We start from the raw sequence: 12307 nt of genomic DNA, 5'->3' as shown, positions 1-12307 counted from the left end.
TGCATGCGCACACACCAGTTAATGAACTCAGTTGAGGAGCTAGAGAGCTTATTCTGGAAAATGGCTTAACTGAATTAAGGGAAGCAAAAGCATGCTTGTATTATGAGTCTATGACCTAACCAGAAAAGAGAGAAATAGTAACCTATTTCAAGAAAAAGCAGTCTCTTTGGCTGCTGGCCCATGAAACTGCAGCAACCTCTGCCACTGTGGACATTACTCTCTGCTCTGGCATTCCTTCTTAGCTGCTGTGGGATGCGGGACCTGGTTACACATTTTTAACTGAATCAAATACACATCAGGGTCCCCAAGAAGTGAAAACACAGTCAGTGTCTTCCAGAGCGACGTGGGCTTCTGGGTACTCATCTCTGGAGGCCAAGATACCCAAAGCTCAGGGATGAAAGATCTGTTCCATCTGGACAGGGACTTAAGGAACCCCTCTAGAAGCATCTGGGCTATTCTCAGTGGGCACAGCAGCCTGGCCAACATCACAGGGAGACCAGGAAAGGGCCCTTTGTCCACTGCCCAGCCTCCCAGTGAGATGGGTCTCCTGTTTGCAAGCTCATGAATATCAATGAGCTCAAACCACATGCGAAGGAGTCAGAACATATTGCAACGGCCAAATTGCAAGTTGGCTCTTAAAACTTGGCCAAAGGAGCATATGATTCAGACACTGGGGCTGAGGCTGGCACTGTGCCTGAGCCCAAAGAAGGGATGGAAGAAACCTTAGCTCAAACCCCTTGAGGATCAAGAGGAAAGACTGGAGCAGGAGTGCAGAAGCTTCCATTACTGCCACTGTCAACTCGGCCGACCAGTCATCTGGAAGTCAAAGTGGACGGTGTGCTTCACCAGAGTACACGAGAAAAGAGCCCAACGCCCCAGAATATGGAAGCTGCAAGCTGACTTGGCATCAATAAGAACATCATGAACACTGAAAAGCAATAATATTCTTTCATTCAATACATAATTCCCGGGCATTTACTATAGGTCAGGCTCTGTGCTAGGCACTGGGAATACAAAGGAAAAGAGGAAACAGTTCCTGATCTCAAGGGGTATATAGTGACAGAGGGTGTGTGTGTGTGTGTGTGTGTGTGTGTGTGTGGTGGAGAGGCAGCTAAGGGAGTGAAAGAACAAACAAAACCGAATTTCAGTGTGGCATGTTGTTGCACATCTCAGAAGTCTGTCCCTTCACATTGCCAGGGAGTGATCTATAATTTGTTCTTCTATTCATCTGTTGATGACGTGTGGTGTGTTTCCAGTTTTGGACTATTATGGAGAAAGCTGTTATGAATATTTGTGTCTTCACATGGATGTCGATTTTCATTTTGCTTGGTGAATATGTAGAAGTGGATTGCAGGTCATATGGTAAATGTATATTTAACTTCATGAGAAATTGACAAAGGGTTCTCCAAAGTGGCTGTACCATTTTGCATTCCTATCAGCTGTGTATGAGGGTCTTAGTTGCTTCACATCTTTGTCCACATTTGGTATTGCCCAAATAAAATCAAAAAAATTCTAGTCATTATGGAGGGTATAGAGTGGTAGCCCATTGTGGTTTTATTTGCATTTCCCTTATGATTGATGATGTTGAGCATTTTTTCCCCCATGTGCTTATTTGCCACTAGTATATCTTTTTCGGTGAAGTGTCTGTTCACATCTTTTGCCCATTTCAAAAATCAGGTTGTCCTATTACTATTTTGTGAATTCTTTACAAATTCTGATCGACTTAGTTCCAAGTTATAGTTGCTTTTTGGTAGATTCCTTAGAATTTTCTACATGTGCAACCACATAGCCAGTGGATAATGACATCTTCATTTCTTCTTTTCAAAATAGTGTGGCTTTTATTTTGGTTTCTTGCTTTATAACATTGACTAGGAACTCCTGTTGAATAGAAATGGCAAAAGAGGAATTCTTGCCTTCTTCCCAAAGTTAGGGGAAAATAATTCAGTTTAAAATTTTTAAGTATGGTGTTAGCTATAGGTTTTTGGTGGACTTCCTCTATCAGATTGAGAAAATTTCCTTCTATTTCTAGCTTGCTGAGAGTTTGTTTGACTTTTTAATCATGATTGGGTGTTAAAAATGCGAAATATTATTCTGCATCAATTGAGCTGATCATACAGCTTCTTTAGTCTGTTAATGTGGTGGATTACATTTATTAATTTTTGCATGTTGAATGAATCTCACATTCCTGAGATAAACCCCACTTGGTCATGATGCATTCCTTTTTTGTATACAGCTGGATTTGATTTACTAAAATGTTGTTAATGATTTTGTGTCTGTGTTCATAAGGAGTATTGGCCTGTAGTTTTCTATCCTTTTAATTTCCTTTTTTAGTGTTGGTATTAGTGTAATACTAGCTCCATAGAATAAATAGCAAAGTCTTCTCCACTCTAATTTTTTGTGTAGGATTGGGTTTATTCCTCCATTAAATATTTGGTAGAATTTACCAGTAAAGCCATCTGGACTTAAGGGTTTTCTTCAATTCTACTTCAGTTTTTTTAATATAAATTGGGGTATTTAAATTATTTCTTCTTGAGTGAGCTTTAGTTCTGATTTTCTAGGAATTTTTTCTGTTTTATCTAATTTGATGTGTGTATTGGCTTAAAGTTATTCATAATATTCCCTTATTATCATTTTAGTGTATGTAGAATTGTTCATTCCTGATATTGGTAATTGTCCTCTATATACTTTTATTATTCAGCTTGGCTAGAGATTTACCAATTTTATTTTCAAAAGATCAGCTTTCGCTTTCATTGGTTTTCCCTATTGTTTGTCCATTTATTATTTTATTGATTTCTGGTTATTTCTTTCCTTTCCTTTCACTTTGGGTTAAGCTGCTCTTCTTTTTCTAGTTTCTTAAGGTGGAAGCTTAGATTTTTGATTTTGAAGTTTTCTTCTTTCCAGTGTAAGCAATGAAAGTAACAAATTTCCCTTATAGCACTGCTTTAGATGCATACCAGTTTTAATACATGCTGCTTTTGTTTTCATTCAGTTCAACATATTTTCTAATTTCACGTGTGATTTTTTTTTTTTGACCTATGTGTTATTTAGAAATATGTTGTTTAATTTCCAAACAGGAGTGTTTCCAGATATCTTTCTATTATTGATTTTTTTTTTTAACATCTTTATTGGAGTATAATTGCTTTACAATGGTGTATTAGTTTCTGCTGTATAACAAAGTGAATCAGCTATACATATATCGCCATATCTCCTCCCTCTTACGTCTCCCTCCCACCCTCCCTATTCCACTCCTCTAGGTGGTCACAAAGCACTGAGCTGATCTCCCCGTGCTATGCGACTGTATTACTGATTTCTAATTAATTTCATTGTGGTCAAAGAATATGGCATAAATGATTTCAATCCTTTAAAATTTATTGGAGCCTTGTTTCATGGCCCCTAATATGGTCTATCTTAGTAAATGTTCCATGTACACTGGAAAATAATGTTTATCCTGCTGTTGTTAGATGGAATGTTTTATAAATGCCCATTAATTTAATTTGGTTGATATGTTATTCAAGTTGTTTGTATCTTTACTGATATTTTGGCCCACATATTTTAATAATTATCGAGAGAGGAGCATTGAAATCTACAATAATAATTTTGTCTATTTCTTCTTCTACTTCTCAGTTTGCTTCATGTATTTTGAAGCCCTGTCAGCATTGTTTTCTTCTTGATGAATTAATCCCTTTATTATTATGATCCCTTGATCTAAAATCTGTTTTGTCTAATACTAATATAGTCAATTCCCTTTCTTTTGCATAGAGCTTGTGTGGCATATATTTATCTTTTTACTCTTTTTTTTATAAACTTTTTACATAACTTAAAAATTACCCTTTTGTTTTTAACCTGCTCACGTCTTTATATTTAAAGTCAGTCTCTTACAGACAGCATATAGTTGAGGATTGCTTTTCCTTATCCAATCTGACAATCTCTGTCTTTTAATGGAGCGCTTTTTTAAAAGAATTGCATTCTACTTGATATATAATATTGTATTAGTTTTAGGTGTACAACATAATGATTTGATCTATGTAATAATGGAGTGTTTAGACAGTTTACATTCAATGTAATTATTGATGTGACTGGGTTTAAAATTACCATTTGGGCACTTATTTTCAATGGGTCCCAATCTATTCTTTGTTCTCTTTTCCCTTCATTTCTATCCATTTGTAGTAATCTAATCGTTTCATGATTCCATTTTATCACCACTATTGGCTGACTAGCTATACCTCCTTTAAACATTTTTTTTTAGTGGTTGCTCTAGGGTTATTCAACTGATCATAAGTAATCATAGTCTCCCTTTAAATAATATTTTATCATTTCATGTGACATGTAAGAACCTTACAAAAGGATACTTCTATTTTCCTCCTCTTGTCCTCTGTATTTGTTGTCACACATTTTGCTTCTACATATATTATAAGCCCCACACACTTTATTATGTTTGCTTTAAATAGTCAAATATCTTTTAAAGAGATTAAGTAGGTGAAAGAACATTTTTGTATTTACCCACATATTTACCATTTCTGGCGTTATTTATTCCTTTATGTGGATTAAAATTTCCTTCTGCCTGAAGAGTTCCTTTAACATTCCTGCAGTTCTGCTAGTCACAAATTTTTTGTTTTACCAGGAATGTTTACCTTTCACCTTCATTTTTTTCTTTTTCTTCCCTTGTACAGTATGATTACATTTATAATGTTGGAACATGCGTGTTTAAAAATGCCTAGAGGCTTCGCTGGTGGCGCAGTGGTTGAGAGTCCGCCTGCCGATGCAGGGGACGCGGGTTCGTGCCCCGGTCCGGGAAGATCCCACATGCCGCGGAGCAGCTGGGCCCGTGAGCCATGGCCGCTGAGCCTGCGCGTCCGGAGCCTGTGCTCCGCAACGGGAGAGGCCACAGCAGTGAGAGGCCCGCGTACCGCAAAAAAAGAAAAAAATAAAAATGCCTAGAGCGCTTGCTTCGGCAGCACGTGGACTAAAATTGGAACCACACAGAGAAGATTGGCATGGTCCCTGCACAAGGATGACACATAAATCCAGAAGCATTCCACTTTTTTGCACTTAATGCACTGAACTATATACACTTAAAAATGGTTAACACGGTAAATTTTATGCTATGTATATTTTACCACAATAAAAAATACATAGAAATGGATCTAGAAATATACATGCAAAATTGTTAACATTGACCTACTCCTGGGAAGAGGAGTTTGAGGTGGAAGGCTACTTTCAGGGTTTTTTTCCTTCAATTTTTAAACTTTTTATTTGGAAACTAGTTCAAGCACGGAAAGGTTGTATGAGCAAGGGTATTAGCAAGAATACTCTTTACCCAGATTCACCTGCTATTAACATTTCATCCGTTTGCTTCATCATTCTGTCTCTCATATACAGTTGGCCTTCCATATTCATGGGTTCCACATCCTTAATCAACCTCAGACCGAAAATACAGTAAGTCCCCTACATACCACTGACTGCCATTGGGAGAGCGCGTTCGTAAGTCCAATTTGTTCATTAAGTCCAACAAAGTTAGCCTAGGTACCCAACTAACACCATTGGCTATATAGTACTGTACTGTAATAGGTTTATAATATGTTCCACACAAATAATACATAAAAAACAAACAAACACAAAAAATAAAGAAAACACGTTTAATCTTACAGTACAGTACCTTGAAAAGAACAGCACAACAGCTGGCACACAGGGGCTGGCATCGAGTGAACAGGCAAGAAGAGTTACTGACTGGAGGAGGGAGAGGAGGTGGGACGTGGTAGAGCTGAAGGATCGTCAGCAACAGGAGATGGAGGGCAAGCTGCACAACAGCTTGTAGAGGATGCATGCACATGACAATGTATGCCAGACACGTGAACTAACTTCACGTGACTGGACGTGTGAAAGCACATTCGCATCTTTGAAAGTTCGCAGCTTGAAGGTTCATATGTAGGGGTATGTAGGGGACTTACTGTGTTCGGAAAAAATTTCCAGAGATTTCCAAAAGTCAAAACCTGAATGTGCAGTGGACTGCCAATTATTTACAGAGCATATATAGCATTGGGCATTATAAATAACCTAGAGATGGCTTAAAGTATGTGGGAGGGTGTGTCTAAGTTATATGCAAACACTACACCCTTTTACATAAGAGACTTGAACATTTGTAGGTTCTGGTACCCACAGGGGTCCTGGAACAAAACCCTCATGGATACCAAGGGATACTGAGGGATACACTTTATGTCCATGCAAATATTTTGCCCCTCATCAAAATTTCCTTCTGGATTCAGCATCCACTGATGATTTCTGCTGAACTGATCCTTACTATCATGGTTGCAAAATGGTTATTTTCCAATTCTAGCACTCCCTCTCCATTTACCATTTGGCACTTGGTATTCCATTTTAAGCAGGAACCCTCCCTAGTTGTCTCAGTTATTTCTATGTTTATTACAGGTATGCACTCATATACCTATTTTTTCAATGATTTATAATTCACTTCTGTACATAATTATTTTCATGCTCAAATTGCACCTGATATGGCCAGTGGAGCCCCTATAAGCTGGCTCCTGTGATATGTGATACCCCTCTCCCCATCATGGTGAGCACTTCCTTAATATCTGGCATAAAAAGATTTTCCAGGCTTTTCTTGTACCTGCCTGCCCCAGCCTTGAATTCAGCCATTTCTATGAAGAGTCTTGGTTCCTAAGGAAAGATGTTAGAAACCAAGATCTTGGGGTGACATATGCTCATTGGTCCTGGAAGTCTTTCCGTCTTGCACCTTTCAGTTGAGTGAACTAGAAACTCAATGGATATTTATACATATACATACATACACATGCACACACATGTATATATGTATACATACACATGTGTGTATAAATATGCACATAAATTTTAAATGTTCCCTCAATTGAGTGAGGTAGAAAATCAATGGATTGCATATGCATAAATACATGTACATATGTATACACAGGCGTACACATACATATATAGACATACATGCATATAGACATATGTGTATGCATAAATACATGTACATATTTTAGAAATCATGCATTCATAGCAATAATTTCAATTTCCATTCAGCCCCACAGGGTTTATCCTTGCTTTTTTCTATTCCATACTGGCATGAGGTTTTTGGGGTTTTTTTCAGTGAGAACCTTGAATCCCCAAAACAATACATTTACTTGTTTGCTCACTTGCATAAAACATCTAAAATGATTTCAGAATTGCTTCATTATTGCCTCTACACAAACCAAACCTACTGAAAAGAGTTCAGGATTTGTTTGTAATTTCCTCTGTGCCCCATTACTCTGCCACAAACTGAGGGCATACAGTCCAATACTGTGTTCAGACCTTGCTCAGATTAGTTCTTTCTTTTTCTGTTTTCCTTCTGTGTAGCTATACAACTCATTTGAAATCTAACTGGTCTGATTTGTTTCAGTTTGCTCTCTATTTTATTTTCCCCATCCCATCCTTATTAATTTAATTTCTGAATATGTAGAAGGTTATATTTCCAAAAGGAAAACTGTACAGAAAGGTATATTCATATAAATGCCACTCCGTCCTCAACCCCTATTTCCATATCCCCTTATATGTAACCAACTTGGTGGTTTTCTGGTTTATCCTTCCTGGGTTTCTTTTTGTAAAGGTAAATAGATAGTCACAGATTTTATTTTTTCTGCTACTATATATGCTCTTTTATAAAACAGCTATACTGAGGCATAATTTACATGGTATAAAATTCACCCATTTTAAGTGGCAACTAGACAGGTTATAGTAAATGTACACAGTTGTGCAACCATCACCACAATCCAGTGTTACAACAATGCCATCATCCCATTGGCTTCTCATGTCTGTTTGCAGATGATCCCCACTCCCATCTCAGCCCCAAGGTAACCACCGATCTGCGTTCTGTCTCTATAGTTTTACCCCTTCTATAAATTTCACATCAATGGAATTATACAATACATAGTCTTATGTGTCTGGTTTCTTTCACTAGCATCACGTTTTTGAGGTCCATTTATGTTGTTGACTGTATCCACAGTTCTCTCCTTTTTATTGGTGCATTGTATGGCTGTACCACAGTGTGCTTATCCATTCATCAGCTGATGGGCTTTTGAAGTGTTTCCAGCTTCTTGCTTATCATGCATAATGCTGCTATGAACATTGTGTGGAAGTCTTAGACAGACATATGTTTCCATTTCTCTTGGGCAGATACCTAGGAGTGAAATTACTGGATCATATGGTAAGTGTATGTTTAACTTAAGAAACTGACAAACTGTTTTCCAAAGTGCCTGTATCATTTTAAATTCCCATCAGCGATGTGTTTATATTTGTTATATTAATTGTAAGCAAATTATTCTCATAAAGTTGCTGAAAGCTCTTATCTTAGGTGGGCCAGTTATTGGCCTTGTAATCATGCTCATTTTTTACTTACACAGCCCTTTTCTTCATAGGTAGTTCAAAAAGTAATTCAGATAAACACAGCATCACAAATCAACTATAGTTCAATTTTTAAGAAAAGGGTAAGTCAGATGGTTCCTTCTTGAATTATAATGAAGTTGGGATGGATGCAACAACAAAAAAAAAAAGAAAAAGGAAAATTGTTTCCTTTCTCTTCATAAGGAATGGAAAGATATAGATTGGGGGTCCCCAACCCCGGGCCACGGACTGGTAGCGGTCCATGGCCTGTTAGGAAATGGGCCACACATCAGGAGGTGAGCAGTGAGCGAGCAAGCAACGCTTCATCTGTATTTACAGCCGCTCCCCATCGCTCGCATTACGCCTGAGCTCCGCCTCCTGTCAGGTCAGCGGCGGCATCAGATCCTCATAGGAGCACGAATCCTACTGTGAACTGCGCATGCAAGGGTTCTAGGTTGCCCGCTCCTTATGAGAATCTAATGCCTGATGATCTGAGGTGGAGCTGAGGCCGTGATGCTAGTGCCGGGAAGCGGCTGCAAATACAGATTATCATTAGCAGAGAGGTTTGACTGCACAGAGACCATAATAAATCAGTTGCGTGCAGACTCGTATCAAAACCCTATCAGTGAGTGGCAAGTGAAGACAAGCTCAGGGCTCCCACTGATTCTGCATTATGGTGAGTTGTGTAATTGTTTCATTATATATTACGATGTAATAATAATAGAAATCAAGTGCACAACAATGTGCTTGAATCATCCCCAAACCATCCCCCTCGCCCCCGCCCACTGGTCCAGGGAAAAATCGTCTTCCATGAAAACGGTCCCTGGTGCCTAAAAGGCTGGGGACCGCTGATACAGTTAACATTATTAGGGGAGGGACTTTCTAGCCTCAGTCTTTAAAAATAAAGGTCGATTGCACCAGAAACCTGAATTTACATTCTTTCTGATAATAGGGCAGAAAGTGAGGTTAGCTTATGGATGAAAGTACCTCTTTTAAATGATAGATACTTGGGATATTGACTAAAGTTAGGATAGGGTCATTAACTTCAAATTTTGAGAAATCAGCAGAGACTTCAAAAATCTAAAGATTTTTAAAAGGAGATCTAAAGATTTTAATATAGTTCCCAAGTTGTTATTTTTATTTTGAAAAGAGGGCATGGTCGTTGCAAAGAGGTGATCCTAGAAATGAAAACCACAACTGCTTCATTCAGCATTTCCGTTGAGTTGGATAAACGCCAGATCTTCTTGCAACACCCTAAAACACAACTGGACCAGAACACACGCCCTTGTGATGCCTTAGAACATGGCTAGTTAAAACTGCAGCCTCTTGAAAACCAAAACGCACTTTGTGGCAGCCCCCATGTAGGGTGTCATCCACATGGCACATTGGGAATGCCACAGGCTTCAAGTTACACCCCAGGAAAAACCATGTCAGTTAACAGACTAGTTAGTTAATTTTAAAGTTAAAATTAGCTAGATTTTAAAAAAATCGAAGGTTGCCTTAAAAAAAAATCTCTTCCCTGGGCTTCCCTGGTGGCGCAGTGGTTGAGAGTCCGCCTGCCGATGCAGGGGACGTGGGTTTGTGTCCCGGTCCGGGAAGATCCCACATGCCACGGAGCGGCTGGGCCCCTGAGCCATGGCCGCTGAGCCTGTGCGTCCGGAGCCTGTGCTCCACAACGGGAGAGACCACAACAGTGAGAGGCCCACGTACCGGAAAAAAAAAAAAATCTCTTCCCATCCCTTTCCAAAGATTTCCTCTCTGCTTTTGATACTCCTCATCTTTTTTGTCCCACACCAAGTGCCGAGGCATATGTTGTTTTGTTGGGCTTGAATGTAGCCCCGCTCTTACAAAATGTTCACTTAAAATGATTAAACGTGTATCCTGTGTTTCAGGGAAGTGAGGGAATACTTGGGCAGTAAAGGGGGTTTCCTGGGATGGGGGAGGACTCCAGCTCAGATAGAATCACTGCTGTGCTTTCATTACAGGTTTCCCACCATTTTCCAATGGTCTCTCCTCAGGTTTATGGGAAAGACTGATGATACGGTGTGTGGAAACTAGTTGACAGCAATGCTCTTATGCCTTGTGACTTACTCTTTTCCCTTTCAAACTCCTACTTGGTGCCCCGCCTGAAGTGATGTTATATAAGTTACAGGTGTACAATATAGTAATTCACAATTTTGAAAGGTTATACTCCATTTATAGTTATTGTAAAATATTTGCTATATTCCCCATGATTATACAATATATCCTTGTAGCTTATTTTATACCTAGTAGTTTGTACCTCTTAATCCCCTACCCCTATATTACCCCTCAAAATTTCACTTTCCCCACTGGTAACCACCAGTTTGTTCTCTATATCTGTAAGTCTGCTTCTTTTTTGTTATATTCACCAGTTTGCTGTGTTTTTTAGATTCCACATATAAATGATACCACACTGTATTTGTCTTTCTCTGACTTATTCACTTATCATAACACCCTCCAAGTCCATCCATTTTGCTGCAAATAGCAAAATTTCATTCTTTTTTATGGCTGAGTAGTATTTCATTGTATATATATACACAGATGTATACCACATCTGTATATCTTCTTTATCCATTCACCTGCTGATGGACACTTAGGTTGCTTCCATATCCTGGCAATTGTAAATAATGCTGCTATGAATGTTGGGGTGCATATTTCTTTTCGAATTAGTGTTTTTTTCAGATATATACCCAGGAGTGGAATTGCTGGGTCATCTAATATTTCTTTCTTAAAAGCAGAGCTGGGAAAACACTGGCCCTCAGGTTCTACCTCAGGTATCTGCTCTGAATATGGTCTCCAGGATCACTTCATTTATGCTCTAGTTATAAAAACGTTTCATTGTTTAATGGCAACATATTAAAAAGCCACTGTTTGCTGTTACTTTTTACAAGATTCTCTCTCTCTTGCTTTTCCATATGTTTGTATTTTTTTCTGTATCTCCGTTTCTATTTGGTCTTCCCTCTTTTCCTCTTCTTTTTTTTTTAATGGCCATAGACTATTTTTCTTTTTCTATTTCTATTCTTCTTTTCTCTCTGGGTCTTTTAATTAGTACACAATATAGAATCAATGTATTCATTTCTACCATTTGCTGTTTTTATTAAATAGAATGTTTTATTCTCTTCTTAATTTAAACAGTATGTGAACAGTATGTGTTCCCTTTCAAATAAAAAATAACATATATTTTACTTATGAGTCCTTTGATGGATTTTTTTGCAACTGCCAATTGCCTTTGAGAAAGAAAAGTAATTCTCCTACAACCATCTTAAACACTCTTAGTTCAACCTGAGAGAACCCTACCCAGTGATAAACTAATAGAAGTAACAAATCAAATTTAAAAAACAGGCTTCAGGAAGCTGGAACAGCAATGTGCTATCAACATGAGCCATTGTTACCAAAACTTGAAAGACAAAATCTGAAGATACTGTAATAACCAAACATATGTACAGCACTAAGGTTTGAACTGGCCAATGACATTTAGTCTAAATTCTTGGGTAACCTGGCTCCCTGACCTGTGTGCTATTTTTGAACTAAACAGCAAGAGAGGATGGCTAAGTGCTAAAATGCGTGCTGCATGTGTGTTTGAATCAGGGAGAGCTGCTCCCAGCTGGATGACACTAGAAGTGTGAGCCTGGCAGAGAGCATGATACACTCACAGATGCTCCATCAACAGCCAAAGTGGTGCCCATTGTTTAGACAAGGATGCTTAGTTTTACAGCTTAACACATATGCAAAGCTCTGACTCTGCAAGATCAGAAAGTAGTATTTCATTTTGATGGGACCTTAGTAGCAGACTCTGTGTACTCTCAGAATCACAGTTTACAAACTAGAAATGTCCAGAAAGGAAGCTATAAAATTATTACCATCTTATAAAACAAGGCCTACAGGAAAT

General features: G+C 38.4%; 1 non-coding gene across 1 annotated transcript; it reads left to right on the top strand.

Annotated features, from left to right (window-relative positions):
* Positions 1 to 4939: 4939 nt before the first annotated feature.
* On the top strand, positions 4940 to 5045 carry LOC112414027 (U6 spliceosomal RNA). Its single transcript, XR_003006060.1, has one exon. It is a non-coding gene; the product is annotated as a U6 spliceosomal RNA (small nuclear RNA).
* Positions 5046 to 12307: the final 7262 nt, after the last annotated feature.

The sequence above is a fragment of the Neophocaena asiaeorientalis genome, unplaced genomic scaffold (genome assembly GCF_003031525.2).
Source record: "Neophocaena asiaeorientalis asiaeorientalis breed wild unplaced genomic scaffold, Neophocaena_asiaeorientalis_V1.1 scaffold217, whole genome shotgun sequence".
In the NCBI taxonomy this organism is placed as follows: domain Eukaryota; kingdom Metazoa; phylum Chordata; class Mammalia; order Artiodactyla; family Phocoenidae; genus Neophocaena; species Neophocaena asiaeorientalis.
Note: the sequence above shows the minus strand (reverse complement) of the source record. Positions and strands in the feature narration are given on the sequence as shown.